Source organism: Mauremys mutica, chromosome 9 (genome assembly GCF_020497125.1).
Source record: "Mauremys mutica isolate MM-2020 ecotype Southern chromosome 9, ASM2049712v1, whole genome shotgun sequence".
Classification (NCBI taxonomy): domain Eukaryota; kingdom Metazoa; phylum Chordata; order Testudines; family Geoemydidae; genus Mauremys; species Mauremys mutica.
In genome coordinates this window covers 57,162,713-57,183,532 of record NC_059080.1, presented here as the reverse complement: position 1 = coordinate 57,183,532, position 20,820 = coordinate 57,162,713, and the positions used below count along the sequence as shown (strand labels likewise).

The following is a 20,820-nucleotide window of genomic DNA, read 5'->3' as shown; positions in this document are numbered from 1 at the left end:
CTGTACATTGTGGGGAATCCTTCTAGGCCACTGTGGTGATCAGCTGATGCTCTGAAGCAAAATGCAATTTTATTACTTATATCCTCTGAGGAATAACTACATTGGTCATAAGATTATTTGGGCTCTATTTTCAGTCCAGCTACAATATCTGGCTCTCTGACATCTTATGGCAGGATTCCACAGGCTGCCTATAAAGTGTGAAAGGCAGAGTATTATTCCCTCATATCTAATTTACACTCATTTGCTGTTAGTTTTATCAAGTAAGCCCTGGTTATTTAGTTACGGGTAATGTAAGAATGTTCCTGCAACAGACTCACAGTTTTAAATAATGACATGCAAAGCAGATATCCTCACATACAATGTTGAAGGATGTGATTAGACAGCTAGAAGACCCCACAACCTAAATAATTACTCCCAACACCTGGACTTTTCTGCATATTCCATGTGTCTGTCTTTGGAATGTAAGAGCTTCAGGGCATGGACTGCCTTTATTTTTATGTAATGTACAACTTTAACCATGGTGCTGGTGCTAAACAAGTAAATAAATAAAAATAATAATAATTAAAAGATGAGTGAGAACTGAAATCCCTTGAGCAAGGGTTCTTTGATCTCTTGGCAACACTACGGAATTTCACTAAAAAGTTCCCACCAGTTCAGCTGTACCAATAGGGGTGGTATTTTTTCATAAAATTCCTAGTGTAGACATGTCTATAAAGGTGCGACTTCACTTGCTTTAATTGATTTTTTAGGATGCTTGACACCTTTACAGCTGAAAACAACAGTCATGATTCAGCCAATCATTAAGATAATGAATATGCACTGCATGAGTCAAATATTTTTTCAGGAAAAATGCTGTCAGATTACTAGCAATCTGACTACCTCTGCCAGCTCCCCTCTCCAATGGTCTCATTGCTGTTGCCACTAGGACTGGATTGTATCCAGCCAAGAGTTTTCAAGAAACTAACATGAGATGGCTGAGCTGCTAAATAAAATCAGATATTATACTGCAGAACTAGAAGCTAGCCATTGTTGTACCTGTCTTTAAGGTGGTCCTATGCATGATCTTAGCAATCACAAACAAGTGAGCCTTACTTATCTGGTAAATGAAAAAAATGATAAAAGATACTGCTTTGGGTACTTAAACACACATACGGAAAATTAGTAAAGTAGAAAGAAATGTGATCTAATGGTTAAAGCAGGGACACTGAGCCCTGGTCTACACCTAAGTTCCCTCTGAACTACGTGGCCGCCTGGCAGGCTATCAAGGGCCGCACAGGTGGGAAGAGGCACCCCTCCCCCAGCCCTGACCAGCCCCTCCGAAGATAACACGGCCAGGGAGAGGCGCTATTCCCCTGACCCAGCTCAGCTGGAGCTGCCGCAGCTGGGGAGACGCATCTCTCACCCAGCCCTGAGCTGCTGCATCGAGAGAGAGCTGGGGAGTTCTCTCTCTCCGCTGCAGCTCCAGGGCAACCTGCATCCCAAACCCCTAATCCCCGGCTCCACCCCAGAGCCCTCACCTCAACCCTCTGCCCCAGCCCTAGCCCCCTCCCACACCCCAAACCCCCGGCCCCACCCCAGAGCCTGTACCCCCAGCCGGAGCCTGCATCCCCCTACACCTCAACCCTCTGCTTTAGCCCTGAGCTCCCTCCCACACCCCAATTGCCTCATCCCTGGCCCCAACCCAGAGGCCTCACCTCCCCACTGCACCCCAACCCTCTGCCCCAGCCCTGAGCCTGCTCCCACACTCCAAACCCCTCGGTCCTACCCCCACCACACATCACCTCCATATTGGCACACATAACAAAATTCATTCCACACATGGACATAAAAAATTAGAGGGAGCACGGATCTACACTACAGAGTTAGGTCAACATAAGGCAGCTTACATTGACCTAACTCTGTCTACACTAAAATGCAGCTCCTACCAATGTAGCTCGCCCACTACACTGAATTAATAACTCCACCTCTGCAAGCAGTGAGTGCTTCAGTCAATGTAGTTAGATCAACTCAGGGCTTGTCTACACTACTGCGTAGGGTTGATCTAAGATATGCAACTTCAGCTACATGAATAGAGTAGCTGAAGTCAACGTACTTAGATCTACTTTCTGCAGTGTCTTCACTGCGGTAAATCGACAGCTGACGCTCTCCCGTTGACTTTGCTTGCGCTCCTCGTTCTGGTGGAGTACCGGAGTTGATGGGAGAGCGCTCAGAGGTCGTGCAATAAATCAACCCCCGCTGGATCGATTGCTGCCCGCTGATCTGGCGGGTAGTGTTGACAAGTCCTCAGTCTCAGTGTAGACACTATGTTGCTTACATCAACTGTTGCTGCCTTTCAGACGCCATCTCACAATGCCCCACACTGATAGTTAAATTGGTGCAAACGCTCCTGGTGAGCATGCGCACCACCAACATCCTGGACCCCCGGGACTCCAGAGAGATTACTGATAAACCCAGGAAACTGAGTAGCAGATACTGCCTCCTCAGCCACCCCAGAACCTGCATGGCACATATAAAAAGCTCAATGTTCTTCCACTGGGAGCCTGGGGGAGGCATGCCATCTTTCCCCTTTTCCGGTCGGCATGTCTTAGGCCGGCCCGGGGCTGCTCGGGTTGGGGCTGCTGGGGCCGGTTTTGTTCAACATCTTTATTAATGATCTGAATGATGGGATGAATTGCATCCTCAGCAAGTTCGCAGATGACATTAAGTAGGGGGGAGAGATAGATACGCTGCAGGGTAGGTATAGGGTCCAGAGTGACCTAGAGAAATTGGAGGATTGGGCCAAAAGAAATCTGATGAGGTTCAACAAGGACCAGTGCAGGGTCCTGCACTTAGGAAGAATCCCATGCACCACTACAGGCTGGGGACCGACTGGCTAAGCAGCAGTTCTGCAGAAAAGGACCTAGGGATTACAGTGGACGAGAAGCTGGCCATGAGTCACCAGTTTGCCCTTGTTGCCAAGAAGGCCTTCTTGGCCAACGGCATATTGGGCTATATTAGTAGGAGCATTGCCAGCAGATCGAGCAAAGTGATTATTCCTCTCTGTTTGGCACTGGTAAGGACACACTTGGAGTACTGCATCCAGTTTTGGTCCCCTCACTACAGAGGAATGTGGACAAATTGGAGAGTCCAGCGGAGGGCAACGAAAATGATTAGGGGGCTGGGGCACATGACTTATGAGGAGAGGCTGTGGGAACTGGGGTTATTTAGTCTGCAGAAGAGAAGAGTGGGGTGGGATTTGATAGCAGCCTTCAACTACCTAAAGGGGGGTTCCAAAGAGGATGGTGCTAGGCTGTTCTCAGTGGTGGCAGATGACAGAACAAGAAGCAATGGTCTCAAGTTGCAGTGGGGGAGGTCTAGGTTAGATATTAGGAAACACTATTTCACTAGGGTGGTGAAGCACTGGAATGGGTTACCTAGGGAGGTGGTGGAATCTCCATCCTTAGAAGTTTTTAAGGCCCGGCTTGACAAAGCCCTAGCTGGGATGATGTAGTTGGTATTAGTAGTGCTTTGAGCAGGGGATTGGACTAGATGACCTCTTGAAGTCTCTTCCAACCCTAATCTTCTATGATTCTATGACTTGGGTAGCTTGGGTGGCTTGGGCCAGTCTGGGGCTGCTCGAGCTGGCACGGGTGGGGCCAGCGTTGGGCTCCTCCAGCAGCAGGAGGGGGAAGGGGGCCTTGAATTTCCCCTGGACCGGGGGCTTCTCCAGTCATCGGGGGCGGGGGGGCTATGGGGCGAGGCCAGGTAGCTAGCCTCCCTGAAGCGCGTGTCCATTCGCCCATGCTTATTACAACAATCTGTAACCCAGTAACCCATCTTTTTGTTTTGTTTTGTTTTGTCCTATGAATGCACAGGTGTTAACTCTACCTTGAATGGTCCCTTACAATATGTGCTAACTACTTATGCTAAACAATCTCTTCCACCTTGCATTTAGCTTTGACATTCGGAGTGCCATTCCCAGACCTGAAAAGAGCTCTATGTAGCTCGAAAGCTTGTCTCTCTCACCAACACAAGTTGGTCCAATAAAAGCTGTTATCTCACCCATCTTATATCTCTTGAACAAGTCACTTAGGTTTTGTGTACACTAATACTTTTGTTGGACAGAGGTGCACAAAAAACAACACCTCCCCCCCCCGACTGACAAAAGTTTTATTGACAAAAGCGATGGTGTCTTCCGCGCTATGTTGGCGGAAGACACTCTCCCACTGACACAGATACTGCCACTCATTAGGGGAGGCTTAATTATGCTGTCGGGAGCTCTCCTGCCAGCATAAAGAGGTTACATGGGAGACCTTACAGCAGTGCAGTTGTAGCAGTACAGCTGTGCTGCTGTAAGGTCTGTAGTGTAGACAAAGACTTAGTTAACGTCTAAAGGGTTTTGATGTTCTTGGATGATGTCTTAAGTCAGATTTATACTAAATAATAATAAATACTGATCAAGCATCTTTCATGCTAGATTTGGTGAGATGAACATTCCTTGCTTGAGCAGTGACTTCCAAGTTAGGACAGAGGTACTTTTGCAGAGCTGTATGTACAAAGGTTTGGATAGCCTGTGGCTGGTGCTATTAGCGCTCCCTGGTCATAAACATGGAACTAACAATATTTACAAATAAAATGAAACACTGTAAAGTAGCAAAAGAAACAAAGAGAACAGATTGAGGGCATGTCTACACTAAAAAATTAAGTTAATTCACCATACAGCCACCACAGTAATTAAATTGCTTTTGCAACAACACTATGCTCCTTGTGTAGACGGTGCACGTCCTCACTAGCAGCGCTTGAACCGATGCAGACAGCAGTGCACTGTGGGTAGCTATCCTACTGTGAAACTCGCCACCATCTAACACAGGGTGTTTTGGGGCAGGTTTGCAATGCCTCATGGGGGTAAACGAGTGGCGTAGGGGTGATTAGGAACATGGTTTCAACATCCCATGATGCAGTTTTGTCCATGCCATAACTTCATTGGCACTCCATAATGTTTCACACCTCTTTTCAAAAGCCCAGCAAACCTGCACATCTGCCATCTGTTTGAGCATGGATACTGCACAGCCCTGCACTAGTGCAACAAGTGTTGCGAACACAGGGTACCTGATCCTACAGGATTTGCAGAGCCACCACAGGAGCAACAGGGAACATGATGATTCCTTGGAGGCTATCTTGCTGTGGGACACAGAAAGCAACAATTCAAAGTTGTTGGCAACCACGGAGCAGCTGCAGATGATGGAGCGCTGGTTCTGGGCCCAAGAAACAAGCACTGACTGATGGGATCAAATTGTTATGCAGATATGGGATGATGAGCAGTGGCTGCAGAACTTTTGGATGTGCAAGGCCACATTCGTAGATGTTTGTGCAGAGCTCGCCTAGCCCTCTGGGTGCAGTGACACCAAAATGAGAGCTGACAGTGGAGAAGCAAGTGGCAATCACTGCGTGGAAGCTTGCAATGCCAGATTGCTACTGATCAATCGGGAATCAATTTGGAGTTGGGAAATCCACCGTGAGGATTGCTGTGATGCAAATGTGCAGGGCTATTAATAGAGCCCTGAAAATCCCTGGGTATCCATTTTATATCCACGGATGCAAATATCCTGGGATCATTTTTGCAGATAGCAGCTCAGATGCAGATACAAATTTTGTATCCATGCAGGGCTCTGCAGCACAGATTCACCAGAACGGAGCAGCTGTCACCCAGCCCGCAGGCTCCACCTCAGCTCTCTGAATCACTCAGCAGTGGGGATAGCCCGCTGGGCATTCTGGGAGTTGTAGCCCCAGCTTGCTTGGACAGAGGAAGTAAACTACAACTCCCAGAAGGGAATGAGCCAAGCGCCATTTTGAAAGAGGTGTGGTGGTGTAATTTAAACTAGCAGGTGGCAAGGGCCTATGCTATGAAGGAAGAGTAATTATCGCTGCTCTCTTGCTGGGCCTGGTCTGCATACATTACAGCCCCCACAACTGAATAGGGATGTGATACCCCCCGGTATGGGAGGGTGGCACTGCACACAAGGGCCCAGGATTGTAGCCTTCCTACCCAGAGCGGGGAAGGAGGTATGGCAGGGGCAGCAGGAGGTCTCTGAGGAGAAGTGGGGGGCAGTTGGAGGTCAGGGGCTTGGCACAGCCCTACGTCACTGCTGTGCGGTGACCTGTGGAGCTGTAAGAAGAGCTCAGCGGGGAGCTATACGGCTCAGGGAAGCTTTGAAAGACCATTTTAATAATGAGCCACAGTAATGTGTGTTGCTATAGTGTGCTGTGCCTGGTATTGTTGTTTTTTGCACCCCAGTATGAACCTTATAATTAGTAAAAAAAACAGGAGTACTTGTGGCACCTTAAAGACTAACAAATTTATTTGAGCATGAGCTTTCGTGAGCTAAAGCTCACTTCTTCGGATGCATAGAATGGAACACACAGACAGGAGATATTTATACATACAGAGAACATGAAAAGGTGGAAGTATGCATACCAACAGGCAGAGTCTAATCAATTGAGATGAGCTATCGTTAGCAGGAGGAAAAAAAACTTTTTGAAGTGATAATTAAGATGGCCCATAGAAGGTGTGAGGAGAACTTAACATAGGGAAATAGATTCAATTGGTGTAATGACCCAACCATTCCCAGTCTTTGTTTAGACCACAGTTAATAGTATCTAGTTTGCATATTAATTCAAGTTCAGCAGTTTCTCTTTGAAGTCTGTTTTTGAAGTTTTTTTGTTGCAAAATTGCCACCTTCAAGTCTGTCACTGAGTGGTTAGAGAGGTGTTCTCCCACTGGTTTTTGAATGTTATGATTCCTGATGTCAGATTTGTGTCCATTTATTCTTTTGCGTAGAGACTGTCCGGTTTGGCCAATGTACATGGCAGAGTGGCATTGCTGGCACATGATGGCATATATCACGTTGGTAGATGTGCAGGTGTACGAGCCCCTGATGGTGTGTCTGATGTGATTAGGTCCTGTGATGGTGTCACTTGAATGGATATGTGGACAGAGCTGGCATCGGGCTTTATTGCAAGAATAGGTTCCTGGGTTAGTGTTTATGTTGTATGGTGTGCGGTTGCTGGTGAGTATTTGCTTCAGGTTGGGAGGCTGTCTATAAGCGAGTTGGGTCATTACACCAATTGAATCTATTTCCCTATGTTAAGTTCTCCTCACACCTTCTATGGGCCATCTTAATTATCACTTCAAAAAGTTTTTTTTTCCTCCTGCTAACGATAGCTCATCTCAATTGATTAGACTCTGCCTGTTGGTATGCATACTTCCACCTTTTCATGTTCTCTGTATGTATAAATATCTCCTGTCTGTGTGTTCCATTCTATGCATCCGAAGAAGTGAGCTTTAGCTCACGAAAGCTCATGCTCAAATAAATTTGTTAGTCTTTAAGGTGCCACAAGTACTCCTGGTTTTTTTGCAGATACAGACTAACACGGCTGCTACTCTGAAACTTATAATTAGTGCTGTGTGTGTAGTAACATAACATTGCAAATGCACCTATTGCTGTTATCTGTGAATAGTGTCAGCCCCAGCCTGCATATGCTGTGAACTAATAAAGATTAGTTCAGTTTCCATAGATAGACTTTTATTCCAAAAGCATGCAAATTTTATAACTGAATGAAGCTTTATAAATATAGGAAAAAGAACCCTTGAAGGAAAAACAACAGTCATTTCACAAACACATACACCAGTCTCTCTCACAGGTCAGTGTATGTGCGGCCATGACTGTCTGTACTCTCCCCAGGGGCGGAGTGGTAGAACATAAGAACGGCCATACTGGGTCAGACCAAAGGTCCATCTAGCCCAGTATCCTGTCTTCTGACAGTGGCCAAATGCCAGGTTCCCCAGAGGGAATGAACAGAACAGGTAATCATCAAGTGATCCATCCCGTCGACCATTCCCAGCTTCTGGCAAACCGAGGCTAGGGACACCATTCATGTCCATCCTGGCTAATAGCCATTGATGGACCTGTCCTCCAGGAACTTCTCTAGTTCTTTTTTGAACCCTATTATAGTCTTGGCCTTCACAACTGTGATGTTGCACTCTATATGATTTTATGAAAATATGCTAATGTAACTGGAATATGCTTTGTGCAAAAGGTCTCTTGTAAGGTATCATTACAAAGCTTATAATCTACTGAGTGTGATCATCCTATTTGTATAAATGTACCACTCTTGTATCTGAAATGTACCACTCTTGTATCTGAAATACAACTCTGAGGGCCTATTGTAATTATGCAAAGTGTGGGCCATTAATGGTGGTTTGGAATCTTGATGACTCCCATTAACCAGGACAATTGACTGCAGATGGCTCTATTTTACCTGTAAGTCTTCCTGTATACGTGGCAAGTGAGTAATGAAGTCTTACATGTGATTATGTCACCTGAACTGGAATCCATCTTTAACCTGGTGCTTTTCCATGGGGGTGGGGACCCAGAGGGACAAAGGATTCCCGCCTTATGCATAAGAGATATAAGTGGGTGGAACAGAGAAAAGAGGGAGCCATCATGAGGAATCCCCTAGCTACCGCCTGAGCTGGAACAAGGGCTGTACCGGGGAAAGGATTGTGCCTAAAATAGGAAGGCGTCCAGTCTGTGAAAGAGACTTATTGAAATATCTTTCAGGGTGAGATTTTATCTGTACTCAGTTGTATTACTGTATTAGGCTTAGATTTGCATGTTTTATTTTATTTTGCTTGGTAATTCACTTTGTTCTGTCTGTTACTACTTGAAACCACTTAAATCCTACTTTCTGTATTTAATAAAATCACTTTTTACTTATTAATTAACCCAGAGTATGTATTAATACCCGGGGTGGGGGGAGGCAAACAGCTGTGCATAGCTCTCTATCAGTGTTATAGAGGGCAAACAATGTATGAGTTTACCCTGTATGAGCTTTATACAGGGTAAAACCGATTTATCTGGGATTTGGACCCCATTGGGAGTTAGACATCTGAGGGCTTGGCTACACTTACAAGTTGCAGCGCTGGTGGAGGCTTTCCAGCGCTGCAACAACACCCCGTCCACACTTGCAGGGCACAACCAGCGCTGCAACTCCCTGGTTGCAGCGCTGGCTGAAAACCCATCCCGGCAGGGGTATAAGGAGTGCAGCGCTGGTGATCCAGCGCTGCCCAGCAGGTGTGGACACTCACCAGCGCTTTACCTGTCCTCCAGGGAATAAGGAGGTATCCCAGAATTCCTGTTCAGCCACTCTGCACATCAGTTTGCACTCTACTGCTCTTGGCTCAGGTGACCCGCCCTGTAAATGCCCCGGGAAATTTATAAAATCTCCTTCCTGTTTGCTGCAGCCAGGTGTGGAGTGCAATCAGTTTTAATCAGTTACAGGTGACCATGCCTCCACGCGGCAAACGAGCCCCAGCATGGAGCACTGGTGAATTGCAGGACCTCATCAGTGTTTGGGGTGAGGCATCTGTTCAGGCACAGCTGCGCTCCGGCCGTAGGAATTACGATATCTTTGAGCAGATATCAAGGGCCATGCTGGATCGGGGCCATGATCGGGAACGCAGTACAATGCAGGGTGAAAATTAAAGAGCTGCGGAGTGCCTATTACATAGCCCGCGTGGTGAATCGACGATACGGAGCTGCTCCCACGACCTGCCGTTTTTTACAGGGAGATGGATGAGATACTTGGGGGTGTGACCCCACTGCCAATCCCAGGATAACGATGGACACTTCTGAGCAGGCTGGGGGACAGGAGGAGGAGGCGGAGGAGGCGGCGGAGGCGGAGGCGTGGGGGTGGGGAGGAAACGCGCGAGTGAAGCTCCTGGCATGGGGGAAGAAACCGCAGATTTCCCTGGAGGCATGCAGCCAGGAGCTCTTCTCAAGCCAGGAGGAAAGCACCCAATCGCAGCAGCCAGCAGTTGCAGAAGGACAAGCAGAGGAGCGTGTTACCGGTAAGCGGCTTTTATTTTATTTCTGGGTGAAATGTTTTCTGGAGAGGAGGGGGGGTTATGGATGCATGCATGCCAGCCTCTAGATGTGGATAGCCCGTTGATGTGGTCTTATCACGTCGCGGTAATCTGCCTCAGTTATCTCAGCAAAAGCTTCATCCAGAGCCGTGGGCAATATGCCTGCGCAGGTTTATAGGCAGAGCCACTGTGTCCCTTGTCCCAGTGACGGTGACGCGTCCGCGCCACTTCTTCTGCCAGTGGTGGGGGGGACCATTTCTGAACACAGGCAAGCCGCATAGGGTCCCGGGCGGAATCCACATTGCTCTAAAAGAGCCCCCCGCTGTTTCCCTAGTGACTCGCAGTAGGGAAACATCTTCCAGGATTAAGTCCTGTGAAAAAATGTTGGGAGTCTCTTTAGTGAAGAGATAGGGAGATAAGATCACCCCATGCATCTGCATTTCACTTCAAACCCCTCTAGCACTCCAGATTACCCGAAGCAAACCAGCTCCCCTCTTACACCCAAGCCCCACTTCTCCCCATATAAGCACTGCTCCACTCACCATGTCGTGGCTTCTGTAGTGTTATGCGTGTGGGTAAAAGAATGCTTAAATAAGAACTCACTCCCTCAGTGTAACAATTCATGTCTGGAGATAGTGGATACAATGCTGCCCGTGTTAAATGTTGTCATTTCTGTTTCTACAGTGACCTTGACTACTGGGACTGCCCAGATGTTCAACATCACAGAGGCTTCAAAATTTGAGAAAAAATCCCCGAAAAGAGCAAAAGGAAGACATGCTGAAAACTGTTCTTAATCAGTCTGCTCGAGAGAGTAAGGACTTGAAGGATTGGCGAGAGAAAGAAAGCAGGACACGCAAGAGAAATGCAGTGGCCAAGAGGAAAACCACGGAGCGGCTGCTAAGCATCCTGGAGCGCCAAGCGGAGTCTATAGAGTCACTCGTTGCCATGCAAGCAGAGCACTACCGTGCTACTCCCCCACCCGCCCCGTCCTTTGTGCCTTGTTGCCCCAATGTCAGCTCAAACCACCTTTCCCCCAGCATCCAGGTTCTTTTACCACACCAGCTGCCTCCAACACCTGTACGTTCCCCAACCAGCCCTGATACCTACCACCACCCTTACCCTCTGCATTCAACCCCCATCACCATGCAGTATTATGAACCCTGAAGTGCAGGATTCATTAAACAGCAATCCAGACAGGGCATATGCAAAACTTGTGACTGTACAGTTCACCAACCCACACCCCTGCCCTCTTGTGTTCATGAAAATGTTGTGTGTCTGTCTGTCTGTCAAGGAAGTTTTTTTCTTTTCAATAAAACAATTCTTGGCTTTGAAAACAGTCTTTATTATAGCAGATAGTGAAAGATACCTTAGCCCAGTAAAGAAAAGAGGCACTACAAATCATATTATTTATTATGGATAATAGCATAACAGTGTAAGCAGTGCAATTCACTCCCATGCAAGGCAGCAAACATTATTGTTGGCTTTCAGCCTCAAATTCTTCCCTCAAAGGCATCCCTAATCCTGTAGCCCTGTGCTGGGCCTCTCTATTAGCCCTGCTCTCTGGCTGTGCATATTCAGCCTCCAGGACTTGAACCTCGGTGGTCCATGCCTCACTGAATGTTTCACCCTTCCCTTCACAAATATTATGGAGGGTACAGCAAGCGCATATAACCGCGGGGATGCTGCTTTCCCCCAAGTCTAGCTTCCCATACAAGCACCGCCAGCGGGCTTGTAAACGCCCCAAAGCACACTCCACAGACATACTGCACCGGCTCAGCCGGTCGTTGAACCGGGTCCTTGCTCCTGTCAAGCTTCCCTGTATAGGGTTTCATGAGCCAAGGCAGTAACGGGTACGCGGGGTCTCCAAGGATCACAGTGGGCATTTCGACATCCCCTACTGTGATCTTCCTGTCTGGGAAAAAAGTCCCTGCCTGCATCTTCCTGAACAGGCCACTGTTTCCGAAAGATGCGTGCATCATGCACCTTTTCCAGGCCAGCCTGTGTAAATGTCAATGAAACGCCCGCGGTGATCCACAAGCGCCTGGAGAACCATAGAGAAATACCCTTCCGATTAACGTACTCTGATGCCAGGTGGGGGGGGGCCAGAATAGGAATATGCGTCCCATCTATCGCCCCTCCACAGTTAGGGAAACCCATGTGTGCAAAGCCATTCCACAATGTCCTGCACGCTCCCCAGAGTCACGGTCTTTCTTAGCAGGATGCGATTAATTGCCTTGCAAACTTGCATCAAAACGATTCCCACGGTCGACTTTCCCACACCAAACTGGTTCCCGACCGACACCGGTAGCTGTCTGGAGTTGCCAGCTTCCAGATTGCAATAGCCACTCGCTTTTCCACCGTCAGGGCAGCTCTCAATCTTGTGTCCTTGCGCCGCAGAGTGGGGGCGAGCTCAGCACACAGTCCCATGAAAGTGGCTTTTCTCATACGAAAGTTCTGCAGCCACTGCTCGTCATCCCCAGACTTCCATGACGATGTGATCCCACCACTCAGTGGCTTGTTTCCCGAGCCCAAAAGCGGCGTTCAACGGTGCTGAGCATTTCCGTAAATGCCGCAAGCACTTTAGTGTCACACGCGGCAGGCAAATCCATATTGATATCATCGTCGGAATCCTCACTGTCACTTTGGAGCTGAAGGAATAGCTGGACTGCCAAACGTGTTGTGCTGGTGACACTCATCAGCAGAGTCCTCAGCAGATCGGGCTCCATTTGCCACAGAAATCGCGATTCACACAGAGAGTAACAGAAAGACACTCACAATGGCGCCAAACGCTGCTGGAAAGAGTGAATGCTGGGATGTGAAGCGATGCACCACGGGGCGCTGGCAAACAGGAAGCGGAATGACCCGCACACTTCCTTCCCCTTCCCACAATACTCAGCGCCAAAACGGCGCCAAAACGGGACGAGGTGCTCTGTGGGATAGCTGCCCACAATGCACCTCTCAATACAGCGCTGGAAAGTGCTGCAAGTGTGGCCACACTGCAGCGCTGGTAGCTGTCAGTGTGGCCACACTCCAGCGCTGGCCCTTCCACAGCTGCATGACCAGCGCTGTAACTCCCAGCGCTGCAACTTGTAAGTGTAGCCAAGCCCTGAGTGTTAAAGACAGGAACATTTCTGTAAGTTGCTTTCAGTTAAGCCTACAGCTGTTAGGGGACGTGGTTCAGACCCTGGGTCTGGGTTTGCAGCAGACTAGTGGGTCTGGCTCAAACCAAGCAGGGCACAGAAGTCCTAAGCTGCCAGGGCAGGAAAGCAGAGGCAGTAGTAGTCTTGGCACATAAGCTGGCAGCCCCAAGGGGGTTTCTGTGATCCAACCCGTCACAACATCATCCTCTGGCAAGGAGTTGCACAGGTTGACACTGAGTTCTGTGAAAAAAAGAGAAAATCAACTGATGTGTCAAGAGTAAATCAACGGATGTGTTCCTGAAATATCAAAGCAAACTGCATACTTACCAGAGGTTCCTTACCCTGCATCATGCTCATCTCTGCTGGACTGCAGGGACTAGCTCGACTGCTCTGGAGTCTAAAACACGTCCTGACTTGCTGCGTCACTGGATCTCCCCAATCGCCTGTCTCCCATACTCCTCCTCCTCACTGTTCACTCCAGGGGCCTGTGTCTTTGACTCCTCTGAAATATCCACAGGGCTTTTTTTGGGAGGGGGGTGGAGGGAAGGGACTCTCTGCTGAGGATGGCATACAGCTCTTTGTAAAAGCAGCATGTCTGTGGCTCCGCACCACATCTGTGGCTCCGCACCACAGTGACTGTTAACCTCCCTTGTCTTCTGGTACGTATGCCACAGTTCCTTGGCTTTTTAAGCAGCACTGCTGTGGGTCCCTCTTGTTCTCCCCCTCATTCCCCAAACAGTCTACTCATAGATATCTACGTTTTTATGGCTAGATCGGAGCTGTGCTTGCCTCTTCTCTACAGTCCAGGAGATCCACCTCCTCCTGTATACTTGAGGTGGGAGCAAGTCTGCCGGAAATGGAATTTCAAAACTTTGCAGGGCTTTAGAGGGGAGGGGCCCTTGGCAGTGGAGTTCAAAATGGTGACCACAGCAGGACATTGTGGGACACCTCCTGGAGGCCACTAAAGTCAATGTAAGTAATGCTGTGTCTACACTGACACTATGTCAACCTAACTATGTTGACCTAAGTACTACGCCTCTCGCAGAGGTGGAGTTATTAAGCTGATGTAGTGGGCGAGTTTACATTGGCAGGAGTGACATTTTAGTGTAGATGCTTACAAAATTTGGTCACCATAAGCTGCCTTACATTGATCTAACTCTGTAGTGTAGACCAGGCCTTAGACTAACCACGGAGATTCATAGAAAGAGCAACAGACACAGAAAGTCAAAAGGCCAGCAGCAGTTAAACTAATCCAAATGCAACATCCTTCCACTAGCCAATGGTCACACCCTTGAAACCAACTCCAGAAAGCCCTGGGGGAAGCCCAAACTACTCAGAAAACAATACCAACAAAACAATGAAAGACAGGATATGCAGAGAGATATAATTGAAGAGCCATGATTTAGCATCACTGAGCAAAGCACAGTTTGTATATTTGAGGCTAACTGATTACTACTGTTTGGAAAATCAACTTGAAATTTACCCTGCTAATGCAAGTAAATTAGCTCTTGAAAGGTGAAGAATGCAATTTGGAATTCTTCCACTGTTATGAAAGTGATAATGTATTTATGTGAACTCATTATAACAAAAGGAATCCAGAGAGAGAAAAGAGGATAAGAGGTGAGCCACAGGAATCCAAAGCCAGACTGTATATTGGGGTAGCGGGTCAGTTGGTCCAGCAACAAAAGCCAAGCCTTTCACTGTGGGCAGTGGGTGACGAAGTGGGTATTCACCCACGAAAGCTTATGCTCCAATATGTCTGTTAGTCTATAAGGTGCCACTGCACTCTTTGTTGCTTTTTCCAGATCCAGACTAACACGGCTACCCCTCTGATACTTGACTGTGGGAGGGGTTTTCTCCAGGCCTTTATTCTTACCTTAGTGTGAATAACAGTTATTTAAAACAAAAGTATGTTACAGGATTTTATACTAACTGAAAAACCCATCTCAGGCTGCTGATGGAAGCAGCAGCCAGTAAGTCCCTCGGCCCATGCCGCTTCCTGCAGCTCCCATTGGCCCAGAGCAGCAATCCGCGGCCAGTGGGAGTTGCGATCGGTCAGACCTGCGGACATTGCAGGTAAACACACAGACCCGGCCCGCCATGGGCTTTCCCTACACAAGCGGTGACCCCTGTTTGAGAAACCCTGGAATAGATTAACAGCCAGGAAATATGGGAAATGTTGCATCTGTACAGGAAAGGAAACCTTACATGCCAACACATCAGTCACTCAGCTCCCTCATAAGACAAGCCCAGTCAGAGAGCTTCCAGCAAAGCCCTTAAAATAGATGAATACTTTGGTCAGCCTCTTACAACAGAGAGAATGAAAAGCACATCACCACAGCCTGACACAGAATGAGTTAGTAGTTGAACAACTCCTTGTAGCACTATTGCTTAAGCCCTTTTATGCCTTCCACAGGCTTCAAGCATCTTTCCAAAACACATTTATCAGAGGATAGATGTACATAAAGTTCAGATCAACCCAGCAGGTATAGCAAAGCTGAAAGATAAGAGCTCAAATCCATGTAGAGACATGTCTAAAGAAAGACACCAGCTTAAATGTTATCTGAACACTAGTGTACAGAAGAGAGATTTAAAAGGGTCCTAATCCTTTAATGTGAGCTATGTAGACTTAGCTCAAACATGAGATATATTGTATCTTCGACCATCCTACACTATACATATAACATGCTAATATATTCCTTATGTTATCAGGCTGCAAGAACTCTATTACCTCTACAACACTGCAGCACAGCAACAAAATGCATTCTCTCTCATGAAAACTTCAGCTCTGGAACATGACTATCAAAGCATCTAGGAACCTCCAATACTAACACACAATTGCACTGCCTCTATTATACTGCAATTACCTTAGTTCTCCTACAGCACCAAATCTGGAAAGCTAAAACATGATTGCATTACTAGGGATTTAAAAAATGCACTCATCAGAGGCGAGTCAAATTATTACCCAAGAACACTTTTTTCCACCAGACCTGCCTGTCACTCCTCTCATTCTGCCTGCTTTTAGAATGAGTAGTGCATTGATCCAGGAACATTCCATGCTCCCTCTGATACAGGAATAATGAACACACAAGCGGAAAGCACATCCAGGAACAGAGCAGGGTTCTTAATCTCAAAGTCACAACCATCCAGCCCTTCCCCTTCTGCTAAATGAGAGAGGCGTGGGCGGGGCTGTCTTGGCCAAGTGGAAAGAAAGGGTCAGTGGGCAAGTCCTGGTATGGTGACGGGAAAAAGTTGAAAACTACTAGAATAGAGGAAAGACAAAAGAGTCATAACCCAAGGAGGGAGGGAGACTGGAGTTCTGATTCCCCTCTGCAGCCTTCTTCATAGCTGATAGATTATGGTCCAATTCCTGCTCATTTTACTCCACACAGTAGTCCTATTGACTGCAATGGGACTACATCCAGGAGTAAGGTGTAATTCAGTCATGTAATTAGTACTGAAAAGATCTTTTAAATTTTTGATCTCTGTTATTTTGTAACAACTGATTTTATCAAATGCTATTCAGTATTTATGCATCAGACAACTTGTGCTTTTAAGTCCATTTTTTCTCATTTACTTTCAAGTTTCCTTTAAAAATTTTTTTTAAATTTTCCACTGTTTGTAATGCCCTTTCAGAATGCTCAAAATACTTTTGATCATCTCAAAACACCTTGATCTCTGCAACAGCAGCTTCAAGGGAAATCGACATAGCTCTGGGAACAATGATTTATTAACTTGCACCCACAGTACCAGCAGAACAGAACGCTGGTTTAGCCAGGGACTCCAAAATATTGATCACTGAGATATTTTTTAAAATAAGACCTGTAGATCTCAAAAAAGCAGAATGCAGATGGACCTTCCTCATGAGATAGCAATTTTAAAAGCTATGGACTCTTCCCAGCCACCCAAACTCCATTCCTGCACAGTCTTCCTAAGAAACAGCGAGTGAACAATATGAGAGAAAGGTAGCCTGTGATCAGGGCACTACATTTAGACTTGAGAGACTGGAGTTCACTTCCTAGCTCTGCCACCTACATCCGACATGATGTTGGGCAAGTCCCTTATGCCTTAGTTTCTCATCTGTAAAATAGGAATAATAATTCCCTGCCCCACAAGGCTGTTGTGAGGATAAACGTATAAAGACTGTGTGCTCATATACTACCATGAGAGAGAGATAAGAGAGCTTTTTGTTTGGTTTGGTTTTTAAGCCAACTGGTTTCAGATGCAGTTCATTAAGTTTCACCAGTGAAACTGCAGGGAGACAAAACTGATTCCATCTGAAACCAATGGGTTAATCAATTATTATAATTAGTCGTTAGGGCATACAAACAAGCTGAAGTCCTCAGGGTTTTTTTCACACCCCTGAACAACAAAAGTTTTGGCGCAGAAAGTGGCAGTGTAGAGACAGCCTAGGATTATTTTATTTCTTACTGGCACTACTAAAGGTTTCAGTGAACCAGTGTTAGCAATGACTAGTGTAGACAAGGCTCCTGCTTCTAGACCTATTTTTTATTTCCAGCAGCTGCAGGAGAGAAAGACAGCATTGATTCTCTCACCAATTTACTACATTTGAAAACAGGTCACCAGCCTTCCATAAGGCCTGAGCACAGAAGGCATTGAAGTACACCCCACTGGCTGACACCCTGAGAACCGAGGGCTATGAGGTCCAGATACGCCCTGACTGTGGGAGCCCTGGGTTCATGGGACTCCCACAGCGAGCCGGTACTGAGAGTGTGCGGAGTCGGTCAACACTACACCCAGCTCATGAGACAGCTCATGGTGTCCGACACCATCAGGTGGTCCAGAGACATCTATACGGAACACATCACGGGACACCGTCAATACCAGGTTGAGTAATCAAGATCGCCAATCAGGGAAATAACCCACTTCCTTCCCTGACAAACCAAGGGATGCATTCCACCCATGTACTTATTTGCTACACTGATACTGACTTGGACTCTTAATACATTTCATGGGTGGCGTACCTAAGCCCACTTATCCACTGACGCTTTAAAAACTCCCGCACCCCAATCTGGGTCTATGCTGGTTATGTGATATGTATGTATCTTGTGATCCTTGTAAGCGATACCTGTAATCCCTCATAACTCAAGCCTGACCCCAGATGTACAGTACTTTCCCTCTTAACTTGTGTATATTTAATTTTACACATTAACTTTAATAAAAATTTTAAATCTGTGCTTATACCCTTTGGAGTGGCTTTCTCTCACGGCCTCTAGCTAGTATGTGTCTATTTCAAGCCTGGCATTTGAGGCTAAAAATCACAACCAACACCCCATTAAATTAACCAACAACACTTGCTATGGCTATGGGTGTATATTTCAGTCAAGAGCACTTAATCATCAGGCAGGTTTGGAAATAGTTGTAATGAAAGTTTACACACTTATAAGTCAGAAGTCCTTTTTAATCTGAAGAAAGGGGAAAAAGATCTTGCAGATGGCAGCAGTACAGGAAACAAAACATAACTCTGAAATATTTGAGATTTACTGTAATGAACAAGTAAATGCAGAGGAACTGACTGGCAGGCTTAGTTGTAAAAGCTTCACACTTGCAATGTTATGGTGAAGAGGCCCCCTACCGGCCACAGCCCAGTAAATTCCTCACATGATTTAGCTGTACAATCAACTGTAGGAACAGCCTTGAGGCAACTGCAGCTAAAGGTGTGGTTAGCAGAGATATACATCCTCAGGGTGCATTGGAATCGTTCATCTGTCATTTTGAACTCCTGAACCGTATGGTAGCCTGCCCTATGTTATTCAATAACTAAAAATACCCAGTGGAAAATTAAGTCTCTCTCTGTAAAAAGAAATAGCTCCTTATCTTCAGCCTGCTTGACTTTTTCATAAATCTAACCACAACTGTGACTCCTCACACACCAGTCTTGTCTGGCTTTTCTCCGCCTTCCTTGGGACAGCCTGACATAGCATGTAGAAGAGACGTGGATGAAGCAGAAATGATGAAATAAAATGAGGGAAAGCAGCAGAATGAAGCAATCCTTAATGCTGTAATATTCAGGGTTGCTTGGAGAACTTGACATTGTTTAGCAGCTAAAGGTCTTCTGCAGATTAAAATAAGGGAGGCTTAATGGCTATAGACAATTTCTGTTTATAATCCTTGTTCTTAACATGTTTATTTTCACGTCGTGCAAGTAGCTGGTTTAGGCTTTTTCCAGCCACACTGACGTAGGAAATGATGTAAAATACAGCTAGTGATTAAGCAGGGATGTCGGGAAGAGTTGTTTTATTTGAACTGCCGCAAATCTAAGGCACCTATAAGCTTGGTATTCCTAGTGTCCTGCAGTTAGGGAGAGGAAGGTTCCCATTCCAGTACTGTAAAAGGATTTGTCCTTGGTTTTATTACTTGCCACAATGCAGATACTAAAGTCATATCCACTAGTGTGACTGCTGCATCCTTCCTCCCTGTCCACAGGGGATTCCGGCTGCAGGCACTATTAAGAGAACACAGGGCTCATCCGGCTTTCTGTGGGAAGAATTTCTAACATCCAACCCTTCAGGTGTAGTAGAGGATACAGAAAGTCCTTGATATTTAAAACAGACTAACAGCTGAAATCTAACTATCTGTTTGCAGAGCATGGCTGGGATCTGCTCAGAATGCTCAGGGTTCTGCTGTTTGGTAGACTTCCTCCTGTATTGTCACAGCTAAAGAACCATCTCCCCCACACTGGGAAGAGCACCGTTGGTCTCAATAGTTTTAAATCAAGAAGTGACACAGGGTCTCCAGCACCAGACTCCAGCATATGTGCTGAAATGATGATTAAATAGCCCTCAAAATGACTATCTTTCACTGGAAGAGGAGAAGCTCAGAACTGGGACCAGTGTAATGATCTTGAGCAGAATGATGAGAACTCCCACATGTGAGAAGAGGGCAACAATGTCAGGGGCAGAGTCATCACCAGAACTGGGTGTACATAAAGACTATTTATAGGATGGCTCTGACAAGATACATCTGCTCTCCAACCCCCATGAAAAAAAACCCTGCACCACAAAATAAGCCTTCAGCATCCCAGTCAGCACTGTGCTCACCCTCTGGAGATAACAGCAGGGGTGAAAGGATGTTTGACCTGTTATTTCTAGGCAGTAAAACAATATGTAAAACCCCAAGGAACATAGAGGACTTCACAAAGCTATAGAGAGAAGCCAAAGAGCTGCAACACACGAATTAGCACTCCTCTAGGACTGTTCTTATCCCTGACACAAGGGGGCCTCCATGTCTTCTACCTTGGGGTGGCACCATAGCAGGGGTGCAATGAGAGTTCCTCTAAAGTGGGCAAAATGCTGCCACTGAGACTGACAGCCTAGCACCCTCACAACCAGGGGCGGCTCTAGCCATTTCGCCGCCCCAAGCACGGCGCGGGGGGCGCTCTGCAGGTCGCCAGTCCCGCGGCTCCGGTGGACCTCCCGCAGACATGAGGGCAGCAGGTGGCTCCGGTGGACCTCCTGCAGACGTGCCTGCGGAGGGTCCGCTGGTCCTGCGGCTCCGGTGGATCTCCCACAGGTGAGCCTGCGGATGCTCCACCGGAGCCGCGGGACCAGCGGACCCTCCGCAGACACGCCTGCGGGAGGTCCACCGGAGCCGCCTGCTGCCCTCCTGGCGACCGGCAGAGCGCCCCCCGCGGCATGCCACCCCAAGCACACGCTTGGCGTGCTGGGGCCTGAAGCCGCCCCTGCTCACAACCACCACCAGGAGATGAGGGAATGCAGCCTGACTACGGACAGGATGGGGGTTGAGCCTGATCAA

At 47.1% G+C, this 20,820-nt stretch overlaps 1 protein-coding gene across 3 annotated transcripts in view; it reads right to left on the bottom strand.

Annotated features, from left to right (window-relative positions):
- The window catches only part of DGKD (diacylglycerol kinase delta), a 118,790-nt gene that overhangs the window by 97,077 nt on the left and 893 nt on the right, over positions 1-20,820 (bottom strand). The window lies entirely within an intron of this gene.